This window comes from Halichoerus grypus, chromosome 2, assembly GCF_964656455.1.
Source record: "Halichoerus grypus chromosome 2, mHalGry1.hap1.1, whole genome shotgun sequence".
Lineage (NCBI taxonomy): Eukaryota > Metazoa > Chordata > Mammalia > Carnivora > Phocidae > Halichoerus > Halichoerus grypus.
In genome coordinates this window covers 157971282-157991218 of record NC_135713.1, presented here as the reverse complement: position 1 = coordinate 157991218, position 19937 = coordinate 157971282, and positions in this window count along the sequence as shown.

Below are 19937 nucleotides of genomic sequence, written 5' to 3'. Positions count from 1 at the left end.
TGAGAAAAGATTGAGAGAACACCTAACACATGCTTGGTCTCTGTGGGGGGCTCTGTCATAAGCATCTTTGGGCTTTATTAGATCCTAGATTTTTAGGTATGTGGCAGTCCTCCCCCCCACCCCGCCATCTTTAAGAGCAAGGCACCATTCCCCAAGCCTTCCACTATCTGCAACTTTCTCTTCATATTCAGCCCACATGTTCCTTTATTAAATTCCTTCTGAAAATTTGGAATTACACTTTTGATACCCCCCACAAATGTCTTTCTCCTTTGGTTGTTCATTCTATCAGTAGTTATTGTCTCATCCATCCTCTTGTTCACTTGGTGTTCAGGAAAGAAATGTGGTTTGTATTACTATCTTCAATTTTCTTCATAAATCAATATTCAGAGTCACTTAATTATCTGCACTACTTTTCTTTTAACCCTCTGCTATTTACTACATTTGTCAAATTCTTCTCCAAACAAATATTTTAATACCATTGTAGGTGTCAAATAAAATGGCCACTGGTATTTATAGGCATCACTAAAGAAATCCTTTAGCAATGAAGTTGACAGTGTGGGGACAGGAGTAGGAGAAAATTTCTCACCAGAGCAAGAAACTAAGACTACTGGCACAAAAATGAGCAAGGGCTGGGCACTCCACGCAGTTGTCTTAAATGGTTGAAGGAATACAGGGATACAAAAGCCAGCAAACAATTTAAGTGAAGATACTCTTCTTGACCAAAAGGATTTTAAAAAGGAGCAAAATGATGGGGAAGAAGCAAGGCAAGGTGGTAACCATATGCCATGAGGAAGTTCTGCCAAATACAATAAAATTTGAACCAAAGCTAAGGCAGATAAAAGAATCTGAGAAAGTCCCCCTCCCCTGATTCCCAAGAGAACAATGCAATGTTGTAGGAAGCAAGAGGGAAGCTTTCTGGAAAACCATTCTACTACCCTCTTTTGAAAGGAGGAGGCCTGGAGGTTGAGTGGGTCTATAGTGGTATGATGATAATAAAATAAATAAAAAACAAGCTGTCATTTCTCACCTTATTCAGGTTTTTTTTTTAATTTTTTGAGAGAGAGAGAGAGAGAGAGGTAATATGTGTGCACAAGCGGGAGAGGCAGAGGGAGAGGAAGAGAGAATCTTAAGCAGACTCTACTTCAAGCACAGAGCCCAACACAGGCTCCAACTCACAACCCTGAGATCACGACCTGAGCAGAAATCAAGTGCTGGACGCTCAACCGACTGAGCCACCCAGGAGCCCCTCAGGAGTCTTTTTAGTACAATAACATATAGCGAAATGTGCAGATCTTATATCTGTGAGTTTTTAAATCAATATAAAGAAAATTTTAACACTTTCATGACCTGATAAATGTTCTTCAATATAACACCATAGCTTTCCCTATTCTTAGATGTCATGGATATGTGATCATTGTGTGTCTGGTTTCTTTGGCTTAAAATAATACCTTTGAGATTTAGCCCTGTTGTTTCAAGTATTAGTACTTAAAGTAACTCATTACTGTTTATTTCTGAGTGGTAGTTCATTTTATAAATATAATTATACCACAATTTGTTCATTCACTGTCCTACGATATGGACGTTCTGAATTTTCCCAGTTTGGGGCTATTATCAATAGGTTCCTGTGAAAATTGTTGTATAAGTACGTAAGTTTTTATTTACCTTGGATAAACACCTAAGAGTGGAATTGATAGTCTATAGGGTAGAATTTTGCTTAATTTTCCAATTTGGTTCTTTTTTACATTTTCTATTTTTCTGCTGAGATTTCTTATTTATTGATGATTGTAACCATATTTTCCTTTATGGCATTGAATGTAGTTATAATATCTGCTTTAAAATTCTTATCTACTAATTCCAGTATCTGGGTCATCTTAGAATTGATCTCATAGATATCTTTTTAAATTGAGCATGCGTCACATTTTCTGGTTCTTTGTATATTGAGTAATTTGGGATAGTATCTTAAATATTGTGAATGTAATGTTATGGTGACCCTGGATTCCATAATATGCCTCCTAAGAATGTTGATTAACTGTTTTTTTTGTTTGTTTGTTTTATTAGTAATTAACTTGGTTGGACTCACAATGCAAACTGTCTCTGGAGTAGCAAAGTAAATCTCAGTTCAGTTCTTCCATCTTTAGCTGGGTTGCTTTGGGCTTGCCTCATACATAGACAGTTCAGAAGTTAGACAAAGCTTTGGCAGAATTTATATGGAAAGTGGGTGCTCTCCCTCTCTAGCTATCTCCTCTCCGGGATCCCTCCTCACTTTCCAGGAGCTGTGATTGCCTCAATTTCTATCCTATTGTTCTTTAGAGATACTGTTTGAATTTTAGCTATGCCAGATGATCCTTACTATAGGCTTTTCCCAGACTTAAAAATTACTGCCCCCCCAAGAAGTAAATTTTCCTTACATCATTCTTATCTTCCAAGTATTGAATCCCTATCAGATCTGAGCTTTTGTTCACCTCTAGTGCCTTCAGGTAGTTGTGCATTTTATAATTTGTCCAGAGTTTATACCTGTTATTTATAAAAGGCTTAGTCTGGTAGGAACTTAGTTGGCCATACTAAAAGTAGAAGTAATGTGTTTTAAATTTTGAAAATTGTCAGTTATACAAAGGATTCAAACCACTTCATACTCCCACTAACAAGGTATGCAAATTCCAATTGTTCCATGTTTTACCAATATTTGCTATAATCAGTCATTATAGTCATTTTAGAGGTTATGAAATGTACCATAATATAATATACATTTCCTTGGTAACAAGTAATGTGAACTGCTCCTATATTTTCCTTTCTGAGTGGCCTTCAAATTTTTTTTTTTTTAAAGATTTTATTTATTTATTTGACAGAGAGAGAGACAGCGAGAGCAGGAACACAAGCAGGGGGAGTGGGAGAGGGAGAAGCAGGCTTCCCGCTGAGCAGGGAGCCTGATGCGGGGCTCGATCCCAGGAGCCTGGGATCATGACCTGAGCCGAAGGCAGACGCTTAACGACTGAGCCACCCAGGCGCCCCTGGCCTTCAAATTTTTAATTGGGCTCTTCATATTTTTATTATCTATTGTAGGATATCTTTGTATATTTTGGGTACGAGTCCTTTGGTCAGATATACATAACGCAAATCTTTTCCCAGACTGTGCCCCATCTATTTATTTTCTTAATGGTGTCTCTTGATAGCAGAAGTTTTAAATTATGATAAAGTTAAATGTATCATTCTATTCTTTTTTGGGTAGTGCTTTTTGTGTTTTGTCCAAGAAATTTTTGCCTACCTCAAATCGACTAAAATATTTTCTTATTTTTTTCTAGAAATTTTCTATTTCTGACTGTTGCATTTAAAGCTATGATACATCCCAGGGGTGTCTGGGTGGTTCAGTCAGTTAAGCATCTGCTTTTGGCTCAGGTCATCATCCCAGGGTCCTGGGATTGAGCACCACATTGGGCTCCCTGCTCAGTGGGGAATCTGCTTCTCCCTCTGCCCCTCCCCCTGCTCATGCTTGGACTCTCCCTCTCTCTGAAATAAATAAATAAAATCTTAAGGAAAAAAAAAAGCTATGTTACATCCCAAATTATTTTTTGTGTATGGGATGATAAAGGGATTAATACCCACTGTACATAATGCATTATCATATTTATATATTGGTCACTTGTGTTTGCTGAAAATTTGTTAGGTCGTATTTAATCTGGGTTTATGAAGAATGCTGGTCTATAATTGCTCTTTTTGGAACAGGTTTTGATGTAAGGCTAATGATACCCCAGTATAATTAATTTTGAAGCTCCCCTCATCCTCTATTTTCCAAGAGTTTGGATACAGTTGGTGTTACTTCTTCCATAAAAATTTGATAGGATTCATCATTGAATCCATGTGAGCCTGCAGGGATATGGAGCTATTTAGATTCTCTATTTCTTCGTGTGACCATTTGATATATTTAGTTTATCAGGGAATTTGTCAATTTCATCATGTTGTTCAATTATTGGCATAATCAAGTTTATGATCTCTCATTATCTTTTAGTGTCCGTAGGATCTGTAATAGTATCTCTTCATTTCTTCTTGATCTTGGTAATTTGTATTTTCTCTTTTATTCTTCATCAATGTAGCTAAAGGTTTATTATTTTTATTTTTTAGAGGCCAACTTTCACTTTATTTTCTATGTTGTTTGGTTTTGGTTTTATTGTTTTCTGTGCTTATTTTTTATCACTTCCTTCCTTCTACTTTTGGATTAATTTGCTCATTTCAACTTCTTTTTTAAGTATTTAAAGCTATAACTTTCTCTTCTAAGCAATTTCTTAGCTTCATCTCACAGATTTGATGTTGTATTTTAATTATCTTTCAGTTTAAAATATTTTCTAGGGTGCCTGGGTGGCTCAGTTGGTTAAGCATCTGCCTTCAGCTCAGGTCATGGTCCCAGGGTCCTGGGATCAAATCCCACGTCAGGCTCCCTGCTCAGCGGGAGTCTGCTTCTCCCTCTGCCCCCCCGCCCCCGCTCATGTGCTCTCATGCTTGCTCTTTCTCTCTTGCAAAAATAAATAAATAAAATCTTTTAAAAAATAAAATGAAATATTTTCTAATATGTATTGTAATTTCCTCTTGGACTCTTCAGTTATTTAAAAGTGTATTGTTTAATATGTAAATATTTTGGATCTTTAAAGTAATTTTATGTTATTAATTTTTAATTTAATACCATTGTGATTAGATAATATGAGACTTGTTTCATGGTCCAACATATGGAAAATAGTTGGTGTGTGGGGACAAATATATTCTATGGTAGGGCTCCTCAGCCTTCTAATTTGTCATACCAATGCACATATACCTGTTAAGTTTTTCAAATTTCCAGGTAAAGTTTCCTTACTTACTCTCTTCTATGGGGCATTTTTCTCCTACCTCTGTTCTGCCAGGCATGAGAGCAGCCATCTTTTTTTCTATAGAGATTGTTGCTTTCTGAAGTTCAGTTCACTTAATTTTCTCTTTGGTTGTTCCAGGAAAAAAGAACAGCAATAACAACCCTATAACTTGTAGCTTATTTAACTTGTTTGGTTATCAGGTTAAAGGTATAGTGTCTTGTAACTTCATATCTACTAAGGATTTGGAACTCCCACTCCAGGTGTTTTGTTTGTTTGTTTGTTTGTTTGTTTGTTTGTTTTTGGTGGGGGATGAAATTTAGGGATTTTAATTTTTTTATTTATGTTTTCATTGTAGTAAAGTATACATAACATAAAATTTACCTTTTTAACCACTTTGAAGAATGCAGTTCAGTGGCATTAAGTACATTCTCATTGTCGTACAATGATTCCATCCATCTATCTCTGGAACATCTTTATCTTCCCAAAGTAAACTCTGTATCCCTTAAACAACAACTCTCCATTTCTCCCTCCTCTAGACCCTGGAAAACACCGTTCTGTTTTCTTTATCTATGAATTTGACTGCCCTAGTTTCCTCGTATAAGTGGAATCATACAGCATCTGTCCTTTTGTGACTCAATGTAATTCCCTCAAGGTTTATCCATGTTGCAGCATGTGTCAGAATTTCCTTCCTTTTTATTTTTAAGGCTAAATAATATTCCATTGCATGTCTATGCTATTTGTTTATCCATTTATCTGTCTTGGGATGATTCTGCCTCTTTGCTCTTGTGACTAATGTTGCTATGATCTTGGGTGTACAAATATCTGTCCATGTCCATGAGTTCAATTCTTTTGGGTACATACCTAGAAGTAGAATTGCTGGATCATATGGTGATTCCATTTTGAATTTTTTGAGAAACCACCCTACTGCTTTCCATAGACACTGTACATCAAGGACTTCTTAAAAGAAATAAGAGCTTAATTTTAGTTAGAAAACTTTACATTTGGAATAGGAAGAGTAGACATTTGGATAGACAGAGATCTCAATGTATTTGCAGCCATTTTTGTAGACCAGCAGCCTCAGAAACAAAAGACAAATAAGTGACTGTGTTTTCTAAATAACGCATTGCTAATTGGGTTTCCATTCATCTTCAAGCAAAAAGCCCATATTTTTTAATTTTTTATTTTTTTTAAAGATTTTATTTATTTATTTGACAGAGAGAGAGACAGTGAGAGAGGGAGCACAAGCAGGGGGAATGAGAAAGGGAGAAGCAGGCTCTCCGCCGAGCAGGGAGCCCAATGCGCGGGGCTCGATCCCAGGACCCTGGGATCATGACCTGAGCTGAAGGCAGCCGCTCAACCAACTGAGCCACCCAGGCACCTGAAGCCCATATCACTTTAAAGTAGATGATCAATCTGAGAGCACAGGGACATCCTCTCAAAGGGAAAGCATACTCCCTCCACTTGGCAGAGATGGTACCTCGTGACACGGGTACATAAAATATAAAAGAAAACAATGTTTATTGACAAAATTACTCATCTTCTATGACCTCCTCTCAGCTCCAGGCTACTGGACCAATCATGTGCACTTACACCAGCCTTCCCTCTCTGTCCTCCATGCAGGATATTCAAACGGAGCCCAGATAAGCAAGGAGGAAACCCAAAGTAAATTCATCTACACAATTTTGTGATAAATAACAAGATTAATACAAGATAGATTAGAATCCACCCCAAAATGGCTAAACCAAAACAAAAAGAAAACACAATGTAGTAATAGCACAAATCCGCCAACAAAATACAGGGCGCCTGGGTGGCTGGCTCAGTTGGTTAAGCGACTGCCTTCGGCTCAGGTCATGATCCTGGAGTCCCTGGATCGAGTCCCGCATCAGGCTCCCTGCTCGGCAGGGAGTCTGCTTCTCCCTCTGACCCTCCCCCCTCTCATGTGCTCTCTCTCATTCTCTCTCTCTCAAATAAATAAATAAAAAAAATCTTTAAAAAAAAAAAAATCCGCCAACAAAATACAAGGAAGTGAACATACACAGAAAAAAAAAAAAAAAAGATGAAACGTATGCATCTAAAGACTTATTTCAGAAGCTATGGGAATGGTTAAAAAGGGTAAAGGTTTTACTTTTTTTTTTTAAAGATTTTATTTATTTATTTGACAGAGAGAGACACAGAGATAGAGGGAACACAAGCAGAGGGAGTGGGAGAGGGAGAAACAGGCTTCCCGCGGAGCAGGGATCCAGAAGCCGAACTTGATCCCAGGATCCTGGGATCATGACCTGAGCCAAAGGCAGACGCTTAACAACTGAGCCACCCAGGCGCCCCTTATTTTTCAATGTAATTAAAATTGACGGACTTTATGAAATAAGGAAAGAGAAATGAGAGGATGAAGCACTCAATGGAGGGAAAGAGAAAACCAGTAGTGCTGAGACAAATAAAGCTGCTGTGAAACCTGAAGAAATAGTGAAAAGCATAAATTAGGACAATATCAAAAATGAAATTGTGCGGGGGCACCTGCATGGTGCAGTTGGTTAAGCATGGGACTCGTGGTTTCAGCTCAGGTTGTGATCTCAGGGTTGTGGAATCGAGCCTTGGGTCAGGCTCCACGCTCAGCAGAGTCTGCTTGAGTCTTTCTCTCTCCCCCTGGCTTTCTCTCTTTCTCTCAAATAAATAAATAAATCTCTCTTTTTTTAAATTGTATGGAGGATCCTAACTAGAATACAGAAGATGACCAAAAAACCCCACAAAGGCAATTAGCAGAAAATATTCTTAACCTGTGACAAACATTATTTAAAAAAAAAAAAATGAGTGAAACCAAGATATATCTTGGTGAACTTACTTAATTTTAAGAATGCATTATTTAATCATTGAGATCAGGGTTTCTCAACCTTACCAATATTTACATTTGGGACCAGATAATTCTTTGTGGTGAGAGCTGTCCCGTGCATTGTAAGGTATACAGCAGCATCCTTGGCCTCAGCCACTAGATGCCAGTAGCGCCTCCTACTGGCAAAAATGTTGTGAGAGCCAAAAATGTCTCCTGCCGGCAAAATTGGCCCCGGTTGAGATCCACTGGAAGTAGAGTAAACATATCATCAAAAAATACATTTACAGCATTATGCACCAAAGTTCTGGGAAGCAAGGTTGACAGAGTTTTGAAGGAAATCAAATGTGCTTCAGGAATTCTCTACTCAGTTGGGATGCCTGGGTGGCTCAGTCTTGTTAAGCAGCCAACTCTTGGTTCCGGCTCAGGTCATGATCTCACAGTGGTGAGATCGAGCCCCACCTCAGGCTCAACGCTCAGCATGGAGTCTGCTTCAGATTCTCTCTCCTCTCCCTCCAGCTCTCATGCTCTCTCTCTCAAATAAATAAAATCTTAAAAAAAAAAAAAAGAATTCTCCATTCATTCAAGTTGTTGTTCATTGACTTGTTCAGGAGAGCTCTTAAAAATCAGTATAAAAACGTGCGTGTGCCTGCAATAAAATATGCAACGACGCGAAAAGAATATTTACAAAAGAAAAACTGAATTTGGGAGTTAAAAAATAAATCCATTCCAGTGATCTCAATACCATATTAGTGTTTAAATATAGACTCCAATCTCATTTGGGCTGACATTGGGCATGCAATATTTCAGATTCCACAGAATCCCCATGTCAGGTTACCACAATGGTCATGAAAATTATGAGCAGTATCCAAATGCACCAAAACAGACCAGGGAAGTCAGCTAACAACTGCGCCTCTCCCCTGTTAAGGATGGATTCAACAGCTCACGTGAAAAAAAAAAAAATCTCTTAGTTACATGAGGAAATCTAAAGCACTAGAATATGATTTACAAAAATTAAATTGGCAAGGAATGTGGCAATAAAGTTGTCTAATGTGTTCCAGGGTGAGGGTGGGGAGATGATTTAAAATAGCCAAGGGCAAGAACGATTTAAAATCGGCTGCTGAGCAGTGAACATTTTCAGAGCTGTCTGAGTCTTGGGTTGGGTGTACAGCATTTTAGTTCAAAGGCTGTAGTCCATTTCAGGGTTTGACAGGAAGAAGTAAGAGGCCAGCTGAATTCTTGCCAGAGGATATAACAAAGAATTCAGAATCCAATACCCAGCCCAGCTCACACAAAACAATGGTTCCTTTTTCCCTTGTTTGAAATGCAAACCAGTCACTTTTCTGTTCCTACGGTTGTAACTAATGAAATCATCTTTGCAGAGCACTTACAATGGCTTCCCTTTCTATCTCCGGGCTGCCCTTTCCTTATTTTTTCTTGCTTCCTTTTTCCCCCAGAACTCAGGTCTCTTAAGACCAGTTATGGTAGCTATCGAGGAAACACCGTGCCCAGGACACATTGCTCTTGGTTGTTTCGTTAGCCTGAATCCCAGAGTGAGGCCAATGATGATGGTGAGCAGAGCCAGGATAGGTAGCGGGGGTCAAAATGAAATCTTGGTATTTTAAGCCATAGTTATTTGAAGTTGTTTGTTATTGCAGCGTGATTTAGCCAAAGCTGGCTGACACAGAGGAGATGCACCTATTCCTGGTATCAAGACATGTGGTACAAATGTGCTCCTACTGTGGCATCTGGCATGCAGTTGGCACTCAATAAATGCTTGAAAGAATAAATGCAGGAAAAAGATCTGGTATCCAGCGCCAACTTTGTCGTTTGCAAGCTGTAAGACCATCACTTAATTTCATCCGTAATTAAGGAGACAGTTAGCTGTTCTGTTTGCCATAGCTATTGTTGTGATGGTCCAAAATGAAGCATTTGTTATGGCACAGGACAAGCTATAAAGTGTTGTGCAAATAAACTCACCTATTCAAGTCAGCGATAACAAATGTTATTCCTATCCCACTTGAGCACAAATTGCACCTTGTTCTCTTGCCTCTAAGCAAGGCAGAAAGTGGGAAAATGGATGTAGGTATAGTGGAAGTCAAGATGCCTCGTGTCTAAATCTGGATAATTTCTCAGGTAGCTGTGTGCACTTAGTCAAGACACATTTTTTCTCTGGACTTCAGGGTCTTTATAAAATAAAGGAGTTATACGCTAGATTCCACATGAGTTCCTTTTCAAGTTTAACATTCTAGGAGGGATTTCATGTGGTCACAGACCTTTCGAGGTTGGACTCCACAAAACTGAAATGGCAAATTGATCTGCACGGCCCCTCCATGTCTTTGGTTGGGGCTACGTCTGCCAACATTTCTAGATGAAAAGTGAACAATGGTTAATTGCCCAACTGCTTCCAAATGTCCAGATGTTTGGCATGGAGACCTAGCATGTGAGTGATTGACTAAATTACTTCATTTTTCATCCAGGCATTTTGGCTTGGTTCAGAGGCAACCTCTCTCTCCAGCCCTGGAAGTGAATCCTGCAATAGTCGGGAGGGGCAGGTGACTTGAAGTGAAAACCAAGAGAAAAGTATGGATTTTGAACTCTTTTCCAGACAGGGATAAAAGCTGACTCAGACATCTTATAGATAACACAGGCAAAGATATTTTCATACCATCCCTTCAATGATTCTGCATTGATCTCTCAGTTCAAATAGAAGAGTCATAATTCTAGATGCTTGAGACCCCTAGAAAATGTAGTGACTCGTGCAGTCAACAGGCAGATCCATTCCAGCCCAGCCACCAGGTTATATCAAAGTAACAGACAAAAGAAGTGAGTATCTGAAAGCCATCTCTTGTTTTGGTCATTCCTCTTCCTGCTCTCTCTATAGACTTAGGGGTGGCCATGCCTCAAGGCTCATTTCTTTATCTTTAGCTCTTTTTATTTATCATCTTCAGAAATCTATCTATTTCCATAAATTCAGTAATAACCTCAACGTAAGGGTTGAGGGAGGGTGGGTTTGAACCTAAGCTGTTCAGCACTCCAAAGTAATGTCTTCATGTCCCAGTGGGGGAACACATTGAACACATTAAAAATGTGATGTAACTTCCAAACACCCACAAAAACAGTTACATACACTGTGAAGCACGATATGTTTATATTTGTTGGCTGAAAGTAAATACAGTAAAGTCATGTCAAGATGGAAAATCAAAAGAAATGAAGAAAGGCCACTCATTCATTTTAACAGATGTTCTTGGAGCATGGTGCCAGGGTGCCCTATTGGGAATCTAGTATTCAAACACCGAGTAACAAACTTCCCCGACACCCAGGGTTTAAAGCAGTGCGTATTTATTTAGCACATGATTCTGAGGGCCAGCAGTCAAGCTGAGCTCAGAAGGACAATTCTTCTAGTCTTGGCTAGGGCCAAGCTTGCCTGCTATGGCCTCCAAGGAAATAGCACATCTCTGGTCCCCATAATCTCTCATCTTCCAGCAGGTTGTCAAGGCTAGCTCTCAAAGTAGCAGGCAGTATTCCAACAGGGCACAGGGGAGTGTGTGAGGCTTCTTGAAACTTGGGCTTGGAAATGGCACATTTGGGCCCCTGGGTGGTTCAGCCGGTTGAATGTCAGACTCTTGATCTTGGCTCCGGTCTTGATCTCAGGGTTGTGAGTTTGGGCCCTGCATTGGGCTCCCTGGAGCCTACTTAAAAAAAAAAAGAAAGAAAGAAAGAAAGAAAGAAAGAAAGAAAGAAAGAAAGAAAGAAAGAAGGAAAGAAGGAAAGAAAGAAGAAAGAAAGAAAGAAATGGCACGCTATCTCTTTCATCATAGTCTAGAGGTCAAAGCAAGTCAAATGAACTCAGATTCAAGGAATAAGGGAATAGACTCAACTTTTTGATGGAAGGACCTGCAAAGTCAAATTTCAAAGACCATGGATACACAGAGAGGTGGTTTTTACAAGCAATCTACCACACCCCTGAAGATACACACTCTAATTTCTGTTGCAGGGTGCTGATCTGTCTGGGCTACATCAGTGGGAGCTCCATGCCCATTATCTTCTGACTGGGAAGATAGGGAATCTGTTTCCAATGGGAAATGGAGACAAGAAAGGTACCACCAAGAAGAAAGACAGTAGACTTGCTTCCTGGCTCTCCTCAGATGGGCATGACTAGTCTCCCCTTGACTAGAGGCATGGTTAGAGAAGATCTTTCCAAGGGTACGAGCTTTTAGCATAAATCTAGTGTGAAGCAATGAGCTAGAAAGACAGGCAAACAAAAGTATGGGGTAAACATTCCAGGTGGAGGGACCTCCGTGCTGCAGACGAGACCCTTCTACCAATCATCAGCTCTCTGGTCACAGTTGCTGTAGGGGCACTGCTGCTGAATCTCCTTCCATCACCTCCAACTCAACATCTTCCAAAGCAAAACGATCATCTCTTGATTCTCCTATAATTCTCACTGTCCTTTTTTTTTTTTTTTAATCATTCTTAGGATGTTCTCTGTTAGAAGACTTTACAGCAAGCATTGGCCTCACTCTTACTCAATATTTATTTATATTTATATATAAGGACTTACCTTAGAAGCTGAAGTTCCCTTTAATATTTACAGAGATTCTGTGAGCTTCCTTTATCTTATCTGAAAGAGATAGCCCATAGACACCACAGGGTTATAGTAAGAATTAAATGAGACGATACAGACTGATCTGTTTAGCACAGTTTCTGGTGCACAGTTGATGCTTGATAAGCGCTCACTCCTTTGTGTGGATACATAAGAAATTTTAAAACACATTTTGTCACTTCATGTTTATTTTTATATCAAAGTGATATGTATACATGGCAACTATGGCAGATGCCGTCAGTGCCCTCCCATATTCTTGGGCCCTCTTCCCTTTCCTTGGTCCCCATGACTGCTGACTGGCAGGGTCTGTACCTCTGTACCTTTCTTTCTAGAACCACAGAAAGCTGCTCTGCCCCTTCCTATACAGTGGGCCGGGAGTGTTGGGAAATCAGCAAAACCCAGAGAGGAGACCTCAGCCTGTTGGGGATCAGCATATAAATCCATCCCTCCCCCTCCAACTCCCTTGCTTCTTGGGTAAGGTAAGTATGAGGTGTTTGGATTCTTCTGTTTTCCAGTTCTCCCTTGGAAATAGGTTTAGTTTCCCACTGCAGTAGCTGATTTAATAACTTAGTCTTTATTGGTTCTCCTTCCTCTCTATATCATTACTCCCCCTCCCTTGCAGGTGTTCCTTGCACACCGCCCCCCTCCCCAGTAGAAAACTTACCTCCAAGACCTGACTTAAGGTTTACTCCTGGGGGAACCCCAAATCAAGACATGAACAGTTAAATAGCACAGAAGAGCCTGTGATAAAAGCCAAGGATCCCACTCCTCAAGGACAAATTTTATTTATTTCTTCAGGTTTTAGTTCTTTTTATGGTGACTGCATAGCTGTAGATAAAATGCTGATAACTCTGTTTTTCAGTTTAACCGTTTCAGATGATACCTGTAAACTCTTTAATGGGAAAGATGAGTATGTAATCACTTACGATTCCACTCTCAATCTCACCTACTTGCCATGTATATGTTTATATTTGGTTCTGTTATTGGGTTCGTTTAATTTTAAATAATCCACTTAAACTCCTATTTCTCAGTAAGTCAACTTTGGACGGTGGGTATTGACACCCCACTTAGTGAGGTTAAGGACAGTGTGTATTGACACCCCATCTTCTCTGTCCCAAATTCCATTACCTAACCTCCATCAGCTCCATTCTTATCCTTACTGAGTCATGGCACTTGACATTAACCTTCTCTCCCACAACCTCCACCAAGCCTTCCATGCTTTGTCCGTAAGTTAATTCTAAAAGTCAAAAAACAATACAACATGAAATTTTAGATTCGAAAAGTTGAGAAACTATATATTATAGACACACACACACACGTATATATCCCGATAATGCCAATGCTGTGTATATTTTTTAGAATGTCCCTCAAAATGTTGCTTTTGTTTGTTAAATATCTGCTGTGTGCCAGGAGTCGATAAGTAATGAGGATACAGTGATGTGCAAAACACTCCCATCCCTGGCCTCAAAGGAACAGATAGGACGGATAAAACTAAGCAAATAAATAAGTAATCACAAATGTATGAGTGCTGCACTCCAAAGGAAAAGCACAGGGTATTTGGAGAGCTTACAAAAGAAAGGTGGTATTTCCTCCAAGACACGAAAGATGAGTCGATTTTAGTGATTAGTGTGATATTTGTGTGGGGGAGTGTTTGGGGACAGAGAGAAGAGCCAGTACAAAGGCCCTAACACGGGAAAAAGCTTGACAGCACAAACTGATGATGGTAAGCTTTGGGTCCTGTCCTGAGGACTTTGGATTTTATTCTGAGCATGAGGGGAAATCACCCGAGAGTTTAGGCAGCTGTCAAACGACACCAGGAAGATGAAGACAGGGGATTCAAGACTCTGATGATAGGACAACAAGGACGATTCTGTGGCTAATCAATGAGATCACATAGATTAAGTTCTCAGCATAAGGCCTGCTATATAGGAAGTGTTTAATAAATAGCAGGTGTTGGGGCACCTGGGTGGTACAGTCTTGGTTTTCCCTCTGGTCACCATCTCAGGGTCTTGAGATCAAGCTCTGCAAGGGGTTTGCACTCAACGCGGAGTCTACTAAAGTTTCTCCCTTGCTTGCTCTCTCTCTCTCAAATAAATAAGTAAATCTTTCAGCATAAATAAATAAGTAAATCCTGGGCGTTATTATTTTTAATTACAATATATTGGAAAATGACTTAAACTTTCTGAGGGTCAACTGTCTCCCTTGTCAAACAAGGGTGACATTGATCCCAAGGCATAAATTCAATACAGGCACCATATAATAAACTATGAAGCAGAAATAATTTTTGCAAGTGGACGGAGGGGCCCCAGTGCAGGGGTCTCATTTCTCTTCCATCTCGGAGATATTTTCCTTGGTGTGGAAACTGCTCTTGGCTCTCGGAAAATAAACCAGCGTGTGCATGCGGCTTAACTATGGAAGCACCACTGGTTTCCTTCTCTTTGACCCAAGTGCGTTTCTTCCTTAACACTCCCCAGATCTTTTGCGTAGGAGTGAAGGTGTCTGCCAGGAACTGCAAAGGGAGCATTCAGCCTGGGTGCATGTGCTTTGGCAAGCTTCCCGCCACCACTGCCAAAATATCCAAACCTGGAAGTAGCGGCACTGTGGGTTTAACGAGCCACTGACGGAAGCTTTTAGAAATGTGTGGTTTCTATTTGTGCCAACGGGGTGTTTTTCCTCTGGTCCCCATTTTCTGCAGGTGGTCCATTTAATTTAACTTCCAGCCACTACCTTCTGCTTTGATTCAGGGAAGTTACTTGTCTTCCCCATACATTTCAAATTCCAGAATCCTTTACATTTCCTGTGTTTTCTCCTCCTTCTCCCCTCGGTCCCAATGCCCCCAAACTCCAGCAAAAAAAACAAAAAAAACAAAAAAAAAAACACCTTTTTCTTTTATTTTTTTTTTTTAAATCCTACAGAATAAAAAATGTCCACGAGTCTGAACCAAATCTGGCCTCATTTATACCTGAGAAGCTATTGCACTCTGTGGCTGGAAATGGTTTGCTTCAACACCTGAGTTTTTTTGTTTTTTTTTTTTTCTCAAATGACCTTATTTTAATGGTTCGATTTTGACAAATCCTGAGTTCCTGCTGAAAGGGATACTGGAGACACCTCATTTGTCTAACCGGTGACAGGAGTTTATGAAGTCGAGAGGCTAGTCCGGCAAGGCAAAGTTAAAGGCACTTGGAAGGAATGAATAGGGGAGCTTCGAGTTTAGACAAGCCCTGACGGGGGTGAAGGCGAGGGCACACACATCATCCCTGTTCTTAGAAGAAGAGGGCTCCCTGGAGGAGGTGATGCTTCAAAGCAGCAGCTAAGGGAGGAGAAAACATGCATCCAGGAGGGCCTTCCACGTGCGAGAGGAAGCATCGAGGCAGACAGGGCTGCAAGGCACAGACAAAGGAGGCTTTGAGTAAGTTGTCCCGGGAGGAGGCAAGCACATAGTCAAGGTAAAGGAACATGGACCACATGTTCCAGGGCCCACAGCCCTGATGCAGGACTCAGGAACAGGGGTGAGAGTCCACCCAGTGAGCAGTAAGTTTGCATGGGCTTGAGCGTGCACGTGCGTGTGTGCGTGCGTGCACATGGGTGCAAGGATACAAATAAGCAACGGAAGTCTCACGGTCTGCACCATATTTTCAGGGACGTTGCAAGCACTAGGCAGCCACATTCACTTCATTATTCATCTTGAAGAGCTGCAGGGCACCGTAAGACTACTCTCTGAAGTTGTTGGCAAGGCAAACAGGAATTAATGAGCAAGGCAATAGAAACCTTCTGAGCTGTCCACAGAGGGGACCTCCGTTTCCCTGGGAAGCAGAGCACTGCAATGACCGAGTCAAGTTGTGAGACTGGGGGAACAGGGAGCCCCCTCTTCCTCATCTGTGAAGTGGGTACTGTTGGGGTGCGTTCACATCAGAATGGGAGCCGTATTCTCAGCTCCTCACTCAAGATTAGGGGGTTCGAACTCATGATCATTCCAAGAATAAGTAAGGTAGATGACCCTTTCTTGCATTTGCCCATCTATTACTTCAGGGCGCACTGTGATAACTTCTGTCCCGCCCCCTGCCCTTTCTGCTGATTGCCTGTAGATTCGCTATTATCTGAGGCGTTTGTCTAATGAGTTTCTGATGGCAAACATGGGAAAGAAGTGTCTAGTATAGCCTTGGATCCTGGTGTTTGTAGGTGGAGCATCAGAACAGTTCAAGAGCCCTTAGGGGAGCATGCAAGTTCCCCAAGATCAAGGGTGAGGTTTGCCTCCAGTGCCGTGATGGGGGCTGGAGAGAGGGGAGACACCGTGTAAAGCTCTGCTAGGTTTTCCGTTTGGTTTTGTTCCGACTTTAGCTCTTGTAAGTCATAGTCAAATACACAAAACTTTGAGGCAGGTTTAAGGTATAATCCGGCTTATTTTTGTATGAGCCCAAGGCTTCTCAAGAATAATAAAAGTTCAAGTTCAAGTGCAGCCAGCGAGGTGGTGCATTGCTTTCTTTTAATTACTTTTGCACCTTAAAGGGCCCCTCATGCTACGGGGAGCTCTGACCCTGGTAAGATTCATGGGTAATTAACCCCAGGAGGGTGTTTGGAGGATGAAATTAAATGTGATTGCACATATAAAATGCCTAAACAAAGAGGAAGCTCATGGGAGTCAAATTCTTTCTTCTGGTGTCCCTGGGTTGGAGACAACCTTGCCCTCCCCTGCACTCTGACCATGCACCCCCTGAATCTCTGGCATATTTTCTTCTGCTTCATTCTTATGTCAGCCTTCCAGCTGAACTATATGTATACCCCTCGAGAGGTGGGGTCAGGTCTTATTCATTTTTATAACCTTCATAGCCAAATGTAACCAAATCATCAGGAAGACAAAAGTCCCCATAATTAGAGCCACCAGTGCCTTGACGTGCCTTCCTCAGAACTTTGGGAGTTTAACAATTCATTGTTGCTTCTCTGGTTTTTGAAGCCTGGCTTCATTTCTCACCTTCCTCTATAGCACTCAAAATAATAGAAAGTATAAACTTATTTCCTCATTTAAATTTAAATTAACTTGGCTTTGACAGTGCCGTGGATCCTTGGCAAAAGGGTCCATGCCAGACGACCTGTGGTGTCATCAGGACGCTGGACAGGGAGACAAGAAATGCCCCTCATCTCTCTACAGTAGGAGGCCTTAGTCTCTTTCCTGATAGCAGACCAATTCATCTTCTCGGGCCTTAGCTGGTTAACTGGTGCTTCAGCTTTATGCTTTCTCCAGAATAGAGCTTCTCAGAGCGTGTTCTCCCAACCCAAAACATCAGCATATATACTCGAAATTTTTTAGAAATGCGAATTCTCCAACCCCACCCCAGACCACCTGAATCAGAAACCTGCAGGGTGGGGTCCAGAAATACACATTTTAACAAGCCCTCCAGGATATTCGAAGAACACTGAGGATTGAGAACCTCGATTGTCCAGCATCATTAAGACTAGAACCAGATTGTCTGCATAGTGGTTTTCTTTTCTGTAAGACAGCAATGAAGGGGGTGTGAGGGCTTTGCATTCGGCCGGTTAGCTGGCAGAACTCTAGATGAGCTAAGGCTAAAGGACCCTTCACATGCCATCTCTATGCTAAACATAGATTTCCTTTTTTTTTTCTTGATTTTTGCCTTAAACCTTCTCAGCCACACACTTCAGTGAAATTTTAATAGAACTGGAACAGAGAAATAGCACGTAACCCTAAGATAGGCATGCATTCTCTGTTGCAAGGAGGCTCATCCCCTTCTCTATGGGTGAGAGAGGAAGAGCATATGTGTTAATGTATTAAGACTCAGGAGGACAGAACACTACAGAACACCAAACTAAATGTAACTGCAAAACCCACTTTCTTTTCAGTATGTGTAGTGTGTAGCTTCTTAAGTGGACTTCAGGGGTAGGGAGTGAAGATAACCAGGGAAATAAAAGGGGGCATAACTATGAGCATCCAGAGACCCCATGGGACTGGCTTTGGGAAAATTCTACTCCTTATTACTGTACCTAACATTCTTTGGTCCAAATTCAGGTCCCCAGCTCCTGAGGAGGTCCACCCACGTCCATTTACATGCTCAGGTTAGGGGAATAGTGGTTCCAAGCACAAAGAGTGCATTCATTCCAGAGACATAGGTTGAGAGGTGGATACTGCACTGGTCCTGGTAATACAACTCTAAGGAAGGTATCTCCCCTGTCCTCAAGGAGCTGACAGTCCAATAAGGACATGGATGAGTAACCAGGCAATTATAAACATCGCACTATGTCTTATTACAATAGTTCTATGTGGGGTGATTTGATACTTGATCCCATCTTGGAGGGGTCAATTAATGGTTCCCCAAGGAAGTGACTGAACTTTGAAGGATGGACACAAATTATCTGGTGAACAGGTTATTAGAACGATGTAATGCAAAGGGGGTGGCAAGTGACAGACAGTGTAATGGGCAAAAGAAAGGGCAACCACATGTTGAAGATGGTTCCGGTTCAGTAGGTCTAGAGAAAGCAAGGGAGAATGAATAATGAGATGAGATCCCTACATTAAGGCACCCTCATGGAGTTTCAGACAGACTAACATTGTAGACTTTCAATGACATGCTAGTTGGAGTAGATATTTGATTTAATGCAGGTAAGATTGGATGACAGCAAGGAGATGCATGGTTGAAACAGCCCCCAGAAGATAAGCTTCCTGGGGCACCTGGCTGGCTCAGTCAGTGAAGCATATGACTCTTGATCTTGGGGTTGTAAGTTTGAGCCTCACGTTGGGTGTAGGGGTTACTTAAAAATAAAATCTAAAAAAAGTTTAAAAAAGATAAGATTCCTACAGGCCACCTTAACAAGATATTTGTTAAATTATATGAGGAAAGTTTTAAGACTTCCCTGAAAGACACAAGAGTAGACTTGGATAAATAGATTTCTTATGTTCTTAGTTAGCATGACTCCACATTATAAGTATGTTGATTCTCCTCAAGTTAATATATATATTTAAAATAATTCCAATAAAAATACCAATACATTTCCCAGACACATTCAACCCCCTCACTCCTCCTCCCAAAATGCCGGAGAAAATGTTTGTAAAGTTTGTTTTTAATGAAACATAAGCAAGTAAAAGTAGCCAGGAAAATCCTGCATCAGAACAGCAATGAAGGCAGTGGATAATTCTAACAAATTTAAAAACATATCACATGGGATTATCTTTATAGCATCACATTGGGAACAGCCCACATTCTCATCACTAGCAGACTGGCTGAATAAACTATGTCTATCACATGGAAAGCTATGCAGTCATGAGAAGCAATGGGTAAGATACTATATGTACAGATAAAGAGTGATTTTCAGAATATAAAAGCAAGATGCAGGCTAACACATACTAATTTTTGTGTAAGAAAAGTGGGAAAATAAAAATAATAGCCACAAAAAAATTTAAATAACACCCAATAATTTTGACAGCATTATAATTTTAAGTATGTTTATGTATAGTTGCAATAAAACAAATAAACATGTATCTCAATGTTAGTAAGAACCAAGGTTTTTCAGGGAAAATAAAAGAAAAAGAAAAAGAATTGTATTGTTAAATTTGCATTGGAAATATCACCATGAACTCAGTGATACACAAACATGCTTTGTGTCAGTCCATTCAACATAGAAGCAGTGATACTCTAGTAACAATGAGCACATCAAACACCCAGAG